At 43.8% G+C, this 14,858-nt stretch overlaps 1 long non-coding RNA gene across 2 annotated transcripts in view; it reads right to left on the reverse strand.

Moving 5' to 3' along the window:
* The window catches only part of LOC123373684, a 36,131-nt gene that overhangs the window by 11,305 nt on the left and 9,968 nt on the right, over nt 1-14,858 (reverse strand). The window contains exons 1-2 of one of the 2 annotated variants that reach the window (XR_006580830.1): nt 6,049-6,090; nt 5,847-5,922 (exon numbers count right to left, since the gene is read on the reverse strand). This is a non-coding gene — a long non-coding RNA (uncharacterized LOC123373684). Of the gene's footprint in view, nt 1-5,846; nt 5,923-6,048; nt 6,091-14,858 lie in introns of those variants that run through there. The other variant, XR_006580829.1, reaches the window with a different exon arrangement.

Below are 14,858 nucleotides of genomic sequence, written 5' to 3' on the forward strand. Positions count from 1 at the left end.
CAACTTAAGAATGCAGTCTACACAGCTATTTTTAGCATGGTAGTGTGAGCCCAAGTCTGTGGGTCTAGGTTCAGAGTCCCGCTGCAGGCTGCCACTGGCTGTCTAGATGTATCCACAGATGCAGCAAGGCAACTCCAGACTGACCCCCAGACTCCTCTGGTCATCAAAAAACACTATTTGCTTGGAACAAAAACACAAGAGGAAGATGGGCATGAGAGATCAATACCAGGTATCTTCATGGGACATGTGAGAGCACTTGTTGGAGTGGTGTAGAAACCTGAAGGTGAGCAGGGTGCTTGAACTTGATGCAGTAAAACATGACAGAAGACCTATGAAAGGACTCAGGGGCAATATGGCTGGAGCAGCAGTTTGGGTCATCTGGAGAAGGGGAACACAGAAAATGCAGCAAACAAGGGCTGACCAAAGCGGAAGGCTTTAGATTTTAGCATGTGAGCTGGAGAGGAAATCTTTTAAAAGCAATATTATTACTACTTCTTCCATAGGACGTAGCAAGAGTCGGGATGTATGGTATGAGAGAGATGACAAAGATAGTATGAAGGTTTGTGAACCTGGAAAAATGGAACCAGCAACTGGTGTAGGGAAGGGAGGGAGAGGAAGATTTTTAGTTTCTCTTGAATTCAGTGGCTTGTCTGACATTTCTCAGACATAGCTTTAATATTCTGACATCCCAGGAGAAAAGTGACTTTAACTCCAGAGCTGAGCACTTTCCCTGCCTTTAGAATGACATGCTACATTATATAAAGCCATTTGCCTCATTTTTGTAATTTCCCTTTGCATCTTTAGAAGCTTTTATTTTGCTTTCAGACAGGAAATGAGCCTGTGGCAGAAGCCATGCTCAGATATAAGATGATGCATGCACACTTTTGGAAACAGGTTATGCAATCCATGTCTACTTCTGCAACTGCTAATCATGTAATAACTCATCTTGATTGTTCATATGCTATTTTGCACTATGGATTTAATTGAATTTACAGTATATTATACATTAAAGGGTAAAATTTCAACATGAAAAGAAGCCTTTTTTCTTCTTGTCCATCAGTTTTCAAACTAATGACAGTAATGGCGGGAGTTCACCTTTTCTCCTTTCCAATAACCCACTATTCATTTCCCACTATCAGACAATAACTTAAACTGGACATAAAGAAACACTTTATTTCCTCCAGCTAGCCTGTTCTAAAGTTAGAGACTATAATTTAAGAGTTGTCTCCTGCCCAGGTACAATTTCTATTCTTCCCACAATCCAATGGTAATATTCAAACACTGAGAAACGTTCCAGATTTCTGTTGCAACATTCAGCTCCTCCTGTGTGTCTGTCTCCCTCTGCTCTCGTGTATGTGTTTCCGTTATTTTAACATTTGCAAGGATTCAAATTAAACACTCAGTTGATCATTTAATTCATAGTCACTCTCCCCTTTCCTATGTAAAGCTAATGGTTTCCTAATATGAAATACTAAACTTTCAAGAGATTTTGTCTTCTCTAATGCACTCAGTCTTAATAATGTCTAATGCATTTCATGCAGTGTTGTTGTAGTCGTGTTGGTCCCAGGATATTAGAGTGACAAGGTGGATGAGGTAATATCTTTTATCAGACCAACTTCTGTGTAAGCTCAAAAGCTTGAATCTCTCACCAGCAGAAGTTGATCCAATAAAATATATGACCTCATCCATCTTGTTTATCTAATCAGTTTCAGAGTACAAACCGAACCTTCCAAGATTCTCCTATCAATATGTTCTGTAAGGTAATCCACTGTAAGGAATGTTTGGTAAGAGTGAACTGCTATCTGCAGCATCAGGGGCTAGATTCATAGCAGACATGCAACAGTGGATAAAATTCCCGGATTCAGTGAAATAAATTTCTTCTCATTCATAAATCAACATAAGTGTTTGCCCTGCTGAGTATTTAAGAGCAAGAAATCTCTACCATCTGAATCTTGTCTACACTCTGTATCCCAGAAACTCCTGTGTAGTTTAAGATCATAAGCCCGAATCTATCTGCCAGGTGTCTGTATTCATGTCCCAAGCTTGCTCCAATAGACACCCTTCATAACAGGTTCCAGCTGGCTAGTATGAAATAGATTTTCCTTCCTTGGATCTTTATCCCCCAGTACTTCTAATGGGCACTTAGCCTGAACCACCCTTTCATGATATGAGAGCTCATTAACTTAGTATTCCATCATGTCGCATGCACTGTCCTTTACAATAAAAAACAATAAACTACGTTACCATGAAGGTCACAGTTACAATATTAAACAAGTAATCAAGAGTTAAGTTTCCAACAGCAAAGGTAACTCAGCTGCATGACACATACTGGTGGCTGTGGTGCTATTCCTGGTTGAAGTGGAGTGTTTTATTTTTAGTTGTTAAATATGTAACTAAACATTTGTTTACTTTTTGAAATGTAAAACATAAAATATACACACATGTGAAACGCAGCCAGAGACACCACTAGCCAGGGGTGAAAGCGGGCTGCTATGGGCCGGTATGGTATACCAGTAAGAAGCCGGTACTGGCCTATACCCAGCCACCATTAAACCTCTGATGGGGGTGGAGGGGGCAAAAGGAGGAGCTTCCCCAGGGCTGGCGATTTAAAAGGGCCCAGGGCTCCTGGCCATTCCTTCCACAGCAGTGGCTGGACCCCCGGGCCCTTTTAAATCACCGCTGGAGCCCCAGGTGGCATGGGCCAGGCAGCGCGGATGGGCTGGCTGGGGGAAGCTGACCCCCAGCCCCACCCCTTCTGGGGGCCTGGAGCTGGGCCCCCGTACCAGTAAGTATTTAATATTACTTTCACCCCGTGTCTAGCCCTTCCCACTAAAGCTTCTAGCAGCACAAACTTGGACCCTGGTCAACAGGGAAGCCTAAGGGCAACAGCTTTCCTTGGCCCTTTCAAGGAGTTGAAAGCACCAGCAGCAACATAGGGCTGGGTCTCCTTCCACTAATGAGACCCCGGACTATAAGCAGCCACAGACAGTAACAACCATTGTCCACTTTCTCCACATGGTCCAAGCTGTTACTGATCACCAGCACCAGGTCCTCGGGCTTTAACTGTAAGGGTAGGGACTAGTACGCAGGATGTTCTCAGATGTCCTCTTTGCATCCTGCTCTGAAGGCTGCTGGTGTTACTACCAGCTCTGGTACCTTTTGTTATATTATCCTGGAAGCTTGTCCCTACTTGTCAATGTTTTTCTCATGCTGGCAATGACTAGCTGGAGGTTTGTAAAGTTGGGTTACCATCTTTTTGGTACTTTCTAATTTTAGACAGCATTAGGAATATCAAATACCATGAAGAACTTTGTTCCTGTTTCCCAGTCAGTTCAGACATATACTGCAAGACATGCCATAAGTCAATGGCAGGCCGCAGGGATGTGCTGGCTGCTGCTTCCTGCAGCTCCCATTGGCCGGGAATGGTGAACCGCAGCCAATGGGAGCCACGCTTGCAAATGGTCAACATCAGCACAATGTCTTATGGCCCACAATCAGATTACCCTGATGGGCCACAGGTTGCCCACCACTGCCATAAGTCTTCTGGGAAAGCCAGTAATTGTGAGATTTCCAGGCTAATTTTGAAGATGCAAGAAATCTGGATAGGATGGATAAATTTGCAAATGTAGGGGTGCTTACATGAGCCTCTAATCCTTTTGAATGTCACACATCACTTCCTTTAATGATATAGATACAGTATCTGATAAGATTTAACTACAGTACATGTCCCAAAAAGAATGTGAAAACAAACCTATAATGTAAAACCAAACAAATAATTTTTAAAAAGGAAACCAAAAAAGCAAACAAAGAGATAGATATCTTTCACTGCCTGTAACATTGCTTGGAGAGTCAGGTAGCCAAGTGGTTGGGGCACCTGACTTACTTCCATGGTTGAGGTGCCTCAGTCTTTTAGGTGGTGGGGTAGGGGGACCTGGGCCCTCCCTCTCCACCGGGTCCCAGCCCAGGGCCCTGTGTTAGTCAACCCCTGAACAGGGAGTCCTCCCATTACGGAGTCTAAATCCACTGCCCTAGGCTACATCCTACCACTCTCCCTTCAGTTTGGGGTATAGGCCAAGTGGCTATGGTGGCTTATCTCTAGTAGTGCTCTCTTGTGGACCTTGCAAGGAGCCCTGCCGCTGTCCCAGGCTCCTTTGAGCAGGGCACCTGTAAGTTTAGTGAGGCCGAACACCGCAATGTCTCTGGGCTTCAGTCACTTAGGGTTCATCTACACTACCCACTGGATCGGCGGGTAGCGATCAATCTATCGTGTGTAGCGTAGACGCGATAAATCAATCCCTGATCGCTCTCCCGTCGACTGCTGCTCCAGCTCGGGGAGAGGCGGAAGCAAAGTCGACGGGAGCGGCGGCCATCGATCCCACACCGTGAGGACACGAAGTAAGTGATTCTAAGTCGATCTAAGATACGTCAACTTCAGCTACACTATTCTCATAGCTGAAGTTTCATATCTTAGATCGATCCCCCCCCCCCCCAGTTGCTAGAGGCTCCTAGGTCTGCTCCACAGTCTCCCTTGGCTAAGGAGGGAGGCAGCTAGCTCCTGCCTCTTTGCTGGTCAGTCCTCAAGTGTGTTAGGCTCTCTCCTTTTCTCCCCAATCCAGGCCTGGCATTGGCTGCAGGTATGATGGGGTGGGGCTACTAGGCCCAAAGGCTCTCTTTAACCCCTGCTGTACTGGCAGGCAGTTTCTCTGTTTCATCACACCGCCATTCACTCCCACTACTTGCCCTGAACATGTGCATGATCTGATCTGCTGAATAAACCCCAAAGGACTGGCATGGTGGGTGGCTCTGTGACTGCTCAGTGTATTCATAAGAAATGCCAGTCTACCCCATTAGAGTTTAATTGAAAATGAAAGGGCTAACATATTTAGCATGTAGTGTCTCTATCCCTACCTGACAAAAGTCATATGATCAGCCAATTAGAGCCCCATTAATTTGGACTACAACAATATAAAATTCTTTCCTTGGCTGACTGAGATTTCTTAGCGGTGTGGAATTTGTGGAGAAGAGCCCACTTGTTGGGGTACAGTCCAAAGACTGTCTAATCCATCAGTCAAATTATTATTTTAGAGTCAGAAACATCCCCACTGTTACAGTCTGAAACTGCTGGAAGCAGGAGAGCCTTTGGAAAGGAACCTGTAGAGCCTGGAAGATTTACTTTTGTATTTAATCTGTATTTTGACAGACATTCAAACACATATTGCAAACTCCCTAGGACTGCAGCATGGGGAAGAGGCAGAATAGCCACGGTTGGAATTTAAATGACAGACTCTGAAGGGGAGGCACTATATTAACTTAGCCGAAATTCCTGTTACAAGGCTTTGATCAACAGAGATCCTTGCACAGATCTGGCAAGCCTGGCAGAGGCCCAGTGCTGTATCTAGCAGACAAAAGCTCTCTTGTTCACATAGCTATCTCCAACAGCTCTAAAGGTCAAGGTGTGCTTATCTAAATAGCACCATCTTTCCATTGTGTACATATTACAGAGCTCTATTCTTTTAAAGATCTTAACCATTTACATAGTCATTAACATATTACATTGAAAATCACTTCCCTTTATTTGCAAATTAGACCCGTGCACTGAAAAGGACATGATAGGTAACCATGTATCCTTCTTGCATCTGAAGAAGTGGGTATTCACCCACGAAAGCTCATGCTGCAAAACGTCTGTTAGTCTATAAGGTGCCACAGGATTCTTTGCTGCTTTTACATGTTAGTGTAAATCCTGTATTTTTGCACTATGTTCCCTTTCCCGCTATTTATTTCAAAGTCATACGTACTTAGAAAATATTGTACTATTTCCTTCTTATACAAAGTTGGTTGGTACTTACTAACTGCATCTTTGTTTTCTTTAACTTCAATCGTTGAGAGCTGATATGGAGAGGGATGTTTCTGAAAACAATGTACCTGCAGAATTTAAGGAGAGTACTGTACTGTCAGCTGATTTTGTGGCATACTGCTCACCATGCACACACACAGATTCTAAATAATCAAACCTGTTTGCTCATACAGAGGCGCCTTCAAAGGACTTACAGTTTCAGGTCTTTGTCTTCAAATCAATGGCTGTGACAAGATGTCTATAAATTGAAGGAACAAACACTAGGTAATTCATTAATTATTGCCTTCACAATTCTTTGTGGCAGGATTATTCATGTCCCAGGCTGGCTTAAATGATTGTTTGTGGTTTTGTATTCAGTTGTTTGTTTGGCTCAGTCATACTTTATCTCTGCCTCAAATCCTATGTAGAACACACAACTGCCATTGACTGTATTTCAGTTCATATAAAGTCAGACTATAGTCGCTGGTATTTGGTGTCTACTACATGATGCACCCAATAACAGTGTATTGATTGTTAGCAGGTAATGTATGCTGGACACATAGTTTTACCCTCTGCTGTATGATCTATTTCTTATTAAATTGTGCTGTAGTAATAAGTGTTACAAATTCAGCCTCTGCTGAGCAGAGCAGCTAGTGGGAAGATATGAAATGTACTTTTAGTTTCTCCAAGTTAACCAAATAGTAATGATGTGTCTTTATTTGACTTAAAAGAAAATTGTTGAGAATTTCTAGTCCAAAATTTATTTGTTTATTTTAATTATTTCTACTGTGGTAGCACCTAAGGGACTGCTTTACAGATGTGTAACAGGCTGTGTTCTGAGTGATCCCAAGTAGAAAGTTACAGAGAATCAGCTAAAGGTGTGAAGTCAATGTACATAATTTAAAGTGCATTAAAGCCATTTAGAGCATCCTTCACTTTCCTGAGTGTCCCCATGTCGACAAGCACAAAGAAGTGGTTCCTGCCCTGAAGAGATTACAATCTAAGGCCAGCCTACACTACAACGTTAGGTTACCATAAGCCACCTTGCATTGACCTAGTGCATAAGTCTGCACTTAAATTTGTCTCCCACTGGTGTGAGTGCCAATTACACGGACATAGTCACACCATCTCCCTGAGCAGCACTGAGCCACGGGGTGATGTATGGAAGTCGATGCAGGGTGAGCTTAGACACTGCATTACCTCTGTTGAGCCGAACAGCAGTCACCTCACACTGCCCAAAACTAACCGCTCTGGTCAAAATTGTTAACTCCACTGCCCAGGGGTCATGCTTACCAGAAGCCCGCCCTCCCCCAAGCCCCTTCAAAATCCCTGTGAGTTTTTTAAATGCCTTTTCCTGGTTGTCCAGCTTGGTGAGTACACCTCTATCTGCTCTCTGTTGTTGTGCATGACTGCCTAGTTGACCATGCCGTCTACACTTTCCAGATATACTCCTGCCTGTAGTAGACAGGAGATATTGGACCTCCTGGGCCTGTTGGGAGAAGAAGCTGTACAGACACAGCTCTGAGCCAGCCATGGAAACATCAACATCTACAAACAGATTGCTTGGGGGATGCAAGAGGAGGGGTACAACAGGAACCAGCAGTAGTGTTATGTGAAAGCTAAGGAACTGTGGCAGACATACCAGAAGGCCAGGGAGGCCAACAATCGACCTGCTGCCAAGCTGCAAACCTGCCACTTTTACAGAGAACTACATGCCATACTTGGCAGAGATCTCACCACCACTCTGCATCTACCATGGATACCTCTAAGGGGCTCAAGTCACAAGCCCCTGAGGTGAACAGCAAGGAGGAGCAGGTGAATGAGAAACACTAGTAGTAGTTCTATGGGTGACCGGCACCTGGTGGGGTAGTCTAGCTGTACTGTGAGCCAGGACCTGTTTTTGACTCCACCGCAGTCTAGCCAGTCTTAGCAGTTGAGCACGAGTGAGCCTGGTGCAGTGGAAGGAACCTTGGATAAGCGTATAAATAAAGTTTCCCATTACAGTTATGGTAGCCCCAACTTAGCAGGACACAGCTATTGACTTTTCATTAATTTACTGGTACTACAAAAGGTAGCAGTACAACAAAGAGGTAGACTTGCTAGGTGCTTTTCATTCCCCTCTAGAGTTAGGCGGGGGCCGGGGGGCCATATGGAGTCCCTTGAATCCTCCTGAGAGATCTCGATGAAACTTCCATGCAGGTACACTGCAATCCTCTCCTGAAGTTTTCTAGGGATGTCTGCCTTATTTCTTCCTCTTCAGTAGGACGCTTTCCCACACCAGTCACTGAACTTCGACAGGCACCATTGCGGTAAACAGGATAGCGGCATATGGGCCTGGGCAACTTTCAGACTCCAATAACAGCCATGCTCTCTCCACCTTTGTTATCCTCAGGGAGTGAGATATCAGCTAAAACCACCACCACCACCTGTGGAAAACAGTGCCAGTATTCTATACTCAGTTTTATGCCACTGAGCAATTCCTTCCTTGTTTCCCTCATCCCTGGTGGGTCTTACTCACCATGGTTTGAGCTGAGAGTGGCACAGGGCAGACGTATTAATAATTCTCTTAACACTTTTGGGGAGCAAGGGAAGGGGGGAGTTCTGAACCTTAAGTTTTACTTTCCATACCTACTGTACTAACAATAGTACCTCTGTGTTTTAATCTGTAGCTATGACTGTTGTAGCCTTGAGGGATACCCTGTCCACACCAGCAGAATGATGGAGCCAGACAAGGAGGAGGAAAAAAAATAGATGTGGGATGACAGCTTTTGCGAGATCCTACCAACCAGTGCTGCATTAGAACTTCACCAGAGGGCCTGGCGGGTGAATGTTGCAGACTGTACAGAGGAGGAAAGAGCAGACTGAAGAAAGGTGCAGGAAAAGGAAAGGGAGATGCACAAGGACATAATGGGACTTCTCTGTCAGCAAACTCAGATGATGTGGACTCTTGTGGACCACAGGGTCAACCATCCTGGGCTTGAGTCCCATTGCAGTTGGTGGAAAACTGCAGTATAGTGCCTTCCTATACCACCCCAACCCACAACCGACATTTCATATGGCCTCAGGGCCTGCACACCACCCCTACCACTCCACCCAGCATGGACAACCACAGCTTCACACACTGACTTGTGAGAACCACAGTTGATGTACGTGTAGCTACAATGGACATCAGTGTTCCTTCCTCTTGTTTATCTATTAACTTCCTAAATTATTTTAAGTTAAAATGTATTTACTTTTAAATTCTTCAGATTTTTGGAGCTGTTTTTGTAAGTGAATAAGACGTGTTTTGAAAGTTATTCATTGCTATTAGTTTACCAGGCATGGATGTTGATAGTGGTCATGGGAAATTGAAAAAAGGTACAAAAATTATGGGATTGAGATTATGGGATGGAGAACATTGCATTATGGGAAGTTGACTCCTTCTTCCAGTCACCTCTGCACAAGTTGCTTCTGCCCCACCCTGTATTGCCAAAACAGGGGTCGGTTGCATACTGGGACACCTACCCACAATGGACCACACTGTGCATTGACACAAGTGCTCCTGGGGAGTACCTGCAACACTGATACAAAGAGCCAAGTATGCACACGCACAAGCGATATATTAACTGCAGTGGCTGTATGCCGAGGTAATTTACGTTGGCAAAGCTTTGTAGTGTAGACACGGCCTTTGTATAAGAGACAATTGGTGAATACAAACCTTGTGCCCACCTGATCTGTAACAGTGAGATATTACTGATCACCAGAAGCAGCAGTGAGTGCAGCACACCAGCTGCCCCCCAGTGTTGACACACCTTCATCTTTATAATCTGAGGAGGCCTGTCCTCAGGGTTCTAAGTATCCATTTGTTTTCCTATCCACCATTCTATCACTGAGAAATAGCAATAGTGATGAGAACAGCAACAATAGTCACTACAATACACCCTGTGTATTCTGCCCCTGCAAAGGCTGCCATCCAGCCCACAGAAGGAGAACCTGTCTGCTAGCTAATCCAAGACCTGTGCTGACATCACTGATCACAGGGAGAAAAGCCAGGATGTAAATCAGCTACAACAAACAAGGTCACTGTTGGCTTGTCGCTCATGAGAGAGCAGGAGTTTTGAGAGGGATTAATGTTTTGCCAAATGGCAAAGGACATGGAATGAAATAAGAAAAAGAACAAGATGGCTCCTGACAGCGTGTCTGTAACAAACAAACAATGAGGAATTTGCTGTGTGTGTGAAGTGTAATTCTCATTAACATAACAGTGTACCAGGAACAGTTCCCCCCTAGTCCTGAATCAAATTAGAGGAATCAGCTGAAAGGCCTTTCAACAACAAATACAGAAGCAACACACAGAAATGGAAAATAAATTCTTTGAAATGTTGCAGTGTTGAGATGGGCAGGAAAAAGCTGTTCCATATTCAATAACATGAAGGCAGTCTCTTTATGTACTGGTAGGAACTACCATATACTTTCTGAATGAGTGACTTATTTCAGATGAAGGCGGGGGGGACCCAAGAAAGAACAGAAGTAAAGTCTCCAGGAGAGAGCCCATTGTATGTGTCTTCTTAGCATAGGCTGCAGCCACTGGAGAAGAAAATGGTTGCTCTTATTACACACGGGCACAGTAATTAAAACTGTAAAGGTGTGAAATACAGAAAACAAAGGGATGCAATTTTCTAGCCATGCTCTACGTGGATCACATTTAAACACACCCCTCACTCTGCTAATTCAGCTTAGTCTGATGTTCCAGGCTGGGGAACTACTCAGTCTTTAGCATCTGGGTTCAGGGCCCTATCTTTCCACAGGCACTCAGAGCCAGATTTTCAAAGGTATTTAGGTGCCTAAAGATGCAGATTGGTGCCTAATGGGATTTTCAAAACATGGGGATTTAGGCTGGTTTAACTACATTGCTCAAGGGTGTGGATTTTTCACACCCCTGAGTGAAGTAGCTGCATCAATCTAATTTTCTGGCCCTAGACCATGGGTAGGCAACCTATGGCATGCATGCCAAAGGCGGCATGCGAGCTGATTTTCAGTGGCATTTTTAAAACCTTATTTACTTTACATACAACAGTAGTTTAGTTATATATTATAGACTTATAGAAAGAGATCTTCTAAACACGTTAACATGTATTACTGGCACGTGAAACCTTAAATTAGAGTGAATAAATGAAAACTCTCTGAAAGGTTGCCGACCCCTGCCCTAGACTCTAATTGACTTCCATAAGTCCGAGCTACTGAAGAACTGCCATGTGGTGACAAAGACCTGCCAAAAGCCCTTAGGTAGAGAGGCAAGAGGCTGTGGAGCTCTCCCCTAGCAGCCAGGAGAGGGAAAGGCAGGAAAGCATGCTTTGTATTAGCCAATTCCTGCCTCCCGGCAGCTAGAAACCCTTTTAAATGGAGAGAGGACAGAAACTCTCTGAAGTGCCATAGGAAACAAAGAATTCTGGGATGTGGGGGCTGTTGGAAGAAAAAGTGCCTGAATATAAAGTAGCAGAAAGAGAATGGCTGAAATATTATCTGTGGCACAGCTGAAAATAAGATGAAAGAGCCTTCATTAGTACCTCCATTTAGTGAAAATATGAGCTCCTGAAAAACATTAGGCCCCATAAGAAAGTCTGAGTGAATTAATCACATTTCTTCAGGAAGTCTGGTAATGCTGCTGTATTAAAAAAACAAAAACAAACAAAACCTGTCCCCTATAATCTGAATCCCCAGAGTCTTGAGTTTCCTAATTTAGTGCATGAAGCCATGGCATGGTTACTCTGCAGAACTAGGGCTGTTCTGAGAAATAAGCCGTCATCTACTGTGTATGGATATGAAGTGAATGGGCTGAGATCTCCTTTTCCCATCTGTATATTTCTTCTCTTCTTTTATTTCTATTTCTGAGTAGAGACCTACATTAAAAAGGAAACGAATCACAATTCTTTAGCCCTTCCAATTCTAACAATGAACACAATGTGCATTTACCTTCACCCTAACTGTAAAACGGCATTATTGAACCAGATACTACTGTGTACGTGCACATTCTATTTTCACAGGTAAAATAAAGCAACTAACAATTTGAACCACCACAAGGTGGCACAATTCTATAACATTGCATTTCTTCACTATCAAAGTAGAAGTGTTAGGGGCTGTTGTTATGTTTTTCACATTCATCTCATATGACTATTGCAGTCACAAAAATATTTCATTGATATATAACCAAACCAACCTCGCAGCAAAGCTTTTTGATGGAACAGGGCACACCCTGGTTCTCTGTAGAAAAGCCATTAAGCAAGGAATTTTAGTCAGTCCAAACTAAAGCTAATGAGACTTGGCTAGCAACAAAAACAGGAACTCCAAGAAAAGTTTATCAGTGGGGTAACAAGGATAAAATGTTGCCAAGATCCATTATTGTCAATGTACTTTCCCCCCCCCCCCCTGTTAACAACGCCTTGTACAAATGAACATGGCAAAAGAGATCTTGATATTCAGGATTTGAGCAGTCATATTGTTGATTCTTGGTATAATCCTGGGAGTTTCCAGTCCTTCAGTGACTAGTTCAGGGGAAATTTTATGGGAAATGCCAGTGATGGAACTGGGAGAATTTGTTTTTGCAAGGCAAGTGGGAGGGGAAGGTCTGCTGCTGCTGACTGCTGCTTCCTCTATTATTCTTTGGGAATTTTCTACAAGTGCCACACAACTGCCATCTCTGCACATTCTCACACCAATTCACCAGCCCTGGACTATACCACTATCTTTTTCTGCAACCTCCATCTCAAAGGCATCCTCCTAAAAGCAACATGGGCTGACCATGAAACTTGAGGCCAAGTCAATATAGGTCCAGATCAGACAGCTTCCATGAAGGCTTCCTTTTTCATCTTATGAGACCGCCCACATTTTAGTAGACCTGCCCAATGTAAATTTAGACCAATGAAGAGCCATCCCCTATCCCTCTTAGAGTTGTGATAGCACATAAGCTCAGCTCCTGTGGCTAAGTAAATTCTCTTCTCTGGGCCTGCCCAGAGCAACTTTCTGATAACTTTCTGATGAATAGGGAATTGACAAGGCAGAAAGAAGTGAACAACTGAGAGAGGGGGGAAAAAACCAAGAAACGGATAAAAAATGAAAGCCAAAAAAAAATACAGAGACAAGCAGCAAGACAAGACAAAGCAGAACATACAAGAACAGAAGAGATCGGGGAAATGGAAAAAAGGAGACATGGCAGCATGTGTGCTAGGGAGTGGCAGGATGATCTGTTGAGGAAAGAGGGAGGAGATGTTGCCCAGTTGCTTACTTTTCACAAAAGGCTAGGGCTCAAGATTGCAGGGAAACACAATGAAAACATCAAGAAATATTCAAAACACAACAGTACAGAAAACTGGCTTCCAAGAAGTGGAATAAATGCTTCCAACAAATATCCACATTTATTTACTATTCCATGACCGCATATAGCACTGCAAGCTTCCCATAAAGTCTTAGAGAAAGGGGCTTGTATGAACTGCATGTGGAATTAGCATTCTGGCTACAGTTCAGTGGCTTTCACAGCCTTCCTTATCAAGGTTCCTCTGTCCACTCTGTTATATAAAGTGAGAGCGGTACAGCTGTTTTGCTACATAAAAGAGGAAAGAGACAGGAATGTAAGAAAGGTGAGATGTGTTGATATAAAGCACTCAGAAATCTCAATACTATGGTAATCAATATGTAGCAGAGGGAAAAATGAGAGTGGAAATGTAGATAAGGTATTATTCGCTCTTCACCTCTGTATTTCTTCTTAACAATGAGTTTCACATAGTGTATGAGAACTTTTCTATATGGTGCTTTAATTCACACCAGAGCGGTATACATTTCATCTACACTAGCATGTCATGCACTAACTGGTCTGTATGGATTCTTCTGGTGCATACTAAGAGTTCCCTAAATTACAGGGCACACCAGAAGGGTCCACACAGGCCAGTTAGTGTGTGACATGCGAGTGTGGACAAAGATGTACACCTCTCTGGTGTGGACTAAAGCACTGTGGCAATAAGCCCTCAGAGAATACGGGGTGGAGGGTTAGATTAGCTTTTTATCACTATACAATCATCAGGGCCAGCTCCAGGCACCAGCTCAGCAAGCAGGTGCTTTGGGCGGCTAAGGGGAAGGGGCGGCATGTCTGGCTCTTCGGCAGCAATTCGGCGGCTGGTGCCTCGGTCCCTCTTGGAGGGAAGGACCTGCCGCTGAATTGCTGCCGAAGAAGAAAGCGGCGCGGTGGAGCTGCTGCTGATCGTGAACTTTTCCCCCCTCTTCCCCGCCGCTTCAGGCGGCAAAAACCCTGGAGCCGGCCCTGACAATCATGAACAATGGGTTGGGCAGCCTCCTTCTAAACATTTGTGTATATACGAGCCCACTTCAGTTTGATACTATTGTTAGTCTCACTCTGAACACAGTTTAGCAGCTTATTGTTAACCCGAAACAGCTATTTAGAGCAGAATCTTCCACAGGGTGCTGGGTGACTGTCCAGAACGCTCAAGAATACCCTGAAGGCACATTGCCTAGGATGAGAGTTGAGGGCCCTCAGCACCTCCCAGGGTTGCACTGCTAGACAGGTGCTTAAATTCAAATGCTAACTAAGACGTACCATAAAATATGAAAAACCAATTATTTCATATATTTCAGTGTGTACCTATATACCCACAAAATGAGCATCATTAAAATGTTGATATTTACTTGTTGCTCTAGTTAACATTTCTGCTGTGTTTGCAGTATTTACAGAGTACTGTATATCTTTATTTCACCATGGAATAAACCTGCATCTACTTAAGGTCTTTGGCCTCCATACCTGCACTGCACCTGCTCCTCCATCCCAGCCACTGCACACCTTCCAGCAGCTTCCTAGCAGCCCAACTTTTAAATAAAAATAACCCACCACAAAAATGTTTTCTTTACCCTTCACAGGTACGCATCCTCTAAAAGCAGGGACTAAAAATTACAGTGGTCAAGGGAACCCCATGCATAGGAACCCTATGGTTCCTCCCCATAGGGGTAGAGTTCCAATGGGTAGGGCACTTGGAACTAAGGT

The sequence above is a fragment of the Mauremys mutica genome, chromosome 7 (genome assembly GCF_020497125.1).
Source record: "Mauremys mutica isolate MM-2020 ecotype Southern chromosome 7, ASM2049712v1, whole genome shotgun sequence".
NCBI classification, from domain to species: domain Eukaryota; kingdom Metazoa; phylum Chordata; order Testudines; family Geoemydidae; genus Mauremys; species Mauremys mutica.